A 3,673-nucleotide genomic window follows, 5' to 3' on the forward strand; every position below is an offset into this window, starting at 1 on the left:
GCCCGCCCCGGTGACCGCGTGTGTCGGCGGGCGTCGTGGTGGAGGCCGCGTCGGGAGCTGGAAGGGACGGAGAGTGCCGGCGGGACCGCGCGCGGACCCCGGCACCCCCAGCGGAGGACGGCGGGCTCGGCACCCGCTCTCCCCCCGGACGGCTTACGGCCGCCTTCGTGGTGTGTCGGGCAGTGGGGACAGTTGGCATCTGCGACCTTGGAGGAGCAGTGGAGCGGAGTATTTCATGGGGTTCCCCGATAGTACTAGCGGTGCGCGCCCGGACTCCCGCGCTGCGCTGTGGGAGATGCGTTCACGAGTCGTTCACGCCCCTTGCTCCGCGTCGAGGCGGTGGTGGGGTCAGCCCGGAGCTCTCTAGGCGGGCCCGAGCGCTGCATCGGGGCGTGACGTCATCGTGCTCGGCCGAGCGCCTCCTGTAACAGCGTGTAAGACCGCGCTGGGAGCCGTCCCGTGGGCCTCCCCCGCCCGTCGGGGGCCGTGGCAGGTGCGGAACCGCCCCAGATGGCTTTAGTGCTAAGCCAGAGGGACGGTGCAGTGCGGAGGGGGTAACCGCGGAGGGGGTAACCGCGGAGGAGGACCGTGTGCTGCTGTAGCCGTGCATGCCGCGGGAGCAGGAGCCAAGGGACCCAGAAGTGAGGTTCGAAAGCTGCTCGAGGTTTGCCCTACCGCCCCTTTTCAGGGGTTTCCCACTGCTGGGTGGGAGCTGAATTGCGTGGCCATGTGCAGAGACCAGAGAATGCCTTGAAAGGAGACGGGAATACTGTGTTCGTGGGAGCAGAATGGCATTAGAACACTGCAGAAGAGCTGAGCTTATGTAACGGTGCAAATAGGATCCCAAGCAGTATTTTTTTTTCATGGTTCCGTTAAACTTGGACGCTTTCCTCGTTTAATAACGGCTCAGCGCACGGTAGGTAAGCAGTTTTTAATCGCCGCGACTGTTTTGTACTGGGCTTGATCCTCCCTTTGAAACTCTGTTACAGCAGAGAGGGACGAAAACTGTTGGGCAGTAAGCCGGTTGTCCGAGGGAAGGCCTTTTTGTCTTGTCAGGAATAGACCGGCTGGTGGTAGCTTTTGAGTGTGTTCCCACTGAGCACAGGGCAGGGGGAGGAGGGGGATTGGGATCTCCATCAGCCTTGACTGACAGCGCTGGACGGAATTACCTTTGGCTTAAGGTACTGGAAGGATCAGGAGTGGAGAAGGGCTTTACAAGTCGTATCTGATACCATGGTTTGCTCTTTTCCCCCAGGACAGGTTCTCCTCTCCGCTTTCATTAAAAGAAGGCTGCAGGCGTTTGTTACCCTGTTGTCAGCCTCCAGCTTGCTGTGTCTTCATCAGGAGAGTAGGAGGGTCAGGTAGCTAGAACGGAGGGCAGAAGGGCCTTAGTCTCAGTACAGTTGTCTTTGGCAGCAGCCAGAAAGAGGGAGGAATGAGGCCATTTTATTATTTATTTTTAAGCAGGCTCCATGCCCAGCGTGAAGCCCAATGTGGGCTCGATCTCAGGATGCTGAAATCATAACCTGAGCTGAGATGAAGAATTGGACGCTTAACCAACTGAGCCACCCAGGCACCCTTCAGGTTATCTCTAAACTGTACCTGGAGAGTGAAGTTAGGAGACAGAGATCTGATCTTTGGTGCTGCGTTAGTGCTCTACCTTGTTTATATCCCCAGGATCTCATCCTTGCCCATATTCAGCGATGGTTCCATCCTAGCGCTCTCCTGAGCTCTAGACTTGGTACCCAACTGCTTACTAGATGGCTCCATTTTGGATGTGCTGTAGCCGCTGTGACATAGTCTAAGACTGGTCTAAGCTCCCTCCATTTCCAGTTCTGGTTAATGCTCCCATCAGCCTGAAAGTTAGTTTAAACTCACTGCTTTTGCTTAGTCGTCCTTTACTTCTCACTGGTTTTGGTTCAGACTATTTCTCTTCTCACCATGGATGGCTGGGAGGAGTCCTTGACTGGTCTCCCTATTTGCAGTCTCCACTTGAAGCTCTGCGTAGGCCCAGCAACCTCTGGCAGGTTCTTCAGAGGGGACCACGGCACAAGAATTAAAGTTACGAGAACAGCTTTGACCAAAGTACAGGTCCTGGGGCTGCTCGGGGAGGGTCTAATACGTCTCTGGTGAAGCTTGAAAATCTGCAGTTTTAAAAACTTCAAGAGACCCCAGATTTGGGAGTCCTTACAGGATAAAGTCCAGACTTCATGACATGTACGGCACTCCATGATCTGTGTAACTTTGGTTTCTATTTTTGTGTATTTATCTTGTGTTCCCGTGATAGCATCGCCTCGTCGTGTTTCTGTGCTTTTGTACCGGTTGCTCCCCTAGCAGCTCATCACAGACTCCTGTTGCACGTGAGGATAGTAGGAAATCCAGTAGATTGTGCAGGACTGCTTGCTTGTGTGTCAGTGTCCCCTGTTCTAGTGGTGCACAAGTAGGTGTGTGAAAGACTGGGTATAAGTGTGTGGAAAGTGAATATAGAGATTTGCTTTAGGATAACTTCTGTTGAAGGTTGATAAGTTGTCAGCTTTTTTAAAAAAAGTAGCAGTAATTTTTTAAAATGGTGAAAACCTTATCGCCCTGTAATTTCTTAAGAGTTGAGCTAGGGGCCCCTGGGTGGCTCCGTGGGTCAAGCATCTGACTTTGGCTCAGGTCATGATCTCAGGTTTCTGGGATCAGCCCCCGTCAGGCTCCTCGCTCAGGGGGATCTGCTTCTCCCTCTGCCCCTCCTCCTGTTTGTGTGCACACACGGCTCCCCAAATAAAGTTTTTTTAAAAAAGATGTTGAGGTGCGCCTGGGTGGCACAGCGGTTAAGCATCTGCCTTCGGCTCAGGGCGTGATCCCGGCGTTATGGGATCAAGCCCCACATTCAGGCTCCTCTGCTATGAGCCTGCTTCTTCCTCTCCCACTCCCCCTGCTTGTGTTCCCTCTCTCGCTGGCTGTCTCTATCTCTGTCGAATAAATAAATAAAATCTTAAAAAAAAAAAAAGATGTTGAGCTAGTAGGTCATTTTAATAATTTTAGAACTAAAAGAGCAATCTGTGGCTCAGTCCTTTTGTTACCTTTGGGTCTGGTGAAGTCCAAGGGGACTGCAAATAATGTGCAAGAAATCCATTCTGTGATAATCAGATGTCATCTTGAGGTACTGTCAGACAAGATGCGCCAGGTTGGCTTCCGGTTCTTAATCTGTTATATTTAGTTACTCATCCAAGTCTTAACTTCAAGTTTGACATAGAGTGTGATTTCCAAAAGTTGGAATTCCTTTTTTTTTTTTTTTTAAGATTTTATTTATTTGAGAGAGAGAGAGAGAGAAAGCCCTCTCACAAGAGGGAACACAAGCAGGGGGAGTGGGAGAGGAAGAAGCAGGCTCCCAGCAGAGCAGGGAGCCCGATGCGGGGCTTGATCCCAGGACGCTGGGATCACGTCCTGAGCCGGAGGCAGACGCTCCACGACTGAGCCACCCAGGCGCCCCTAAGTGTTGGAATCTTATTTCACTTGACCAGTAAAAGGTTTGGAAGCAGAAATAATAGAGCATAAGGTACTAAATATGGAAATATTTTAGGAGTGCCTAGGTGGCTTAGTCGGTTGTGTCCGACTCTTGATTTCGGATCAGGTAATGATCTCAGGGTCCTGGTATGGAGCCGGGCATTAGTGGGGAGTCTGCTTG

This window comes from Ailuropoda melanoleuca, chromosome 9, assembly GCF_002007445.2.
Source record: "Ailuropoda melanoleuca isolate Jingjing chromosome 9, ASM200744v2, whole genome shotgun sequence".
Classification (NCBI taxonomy): domain Eukaryota; kingdom Metazoa; phylum Chordata; class Mammalia; order Carnivora; family Ursidae; genus Ailuropoda; species Ailuropoda melanoleuca.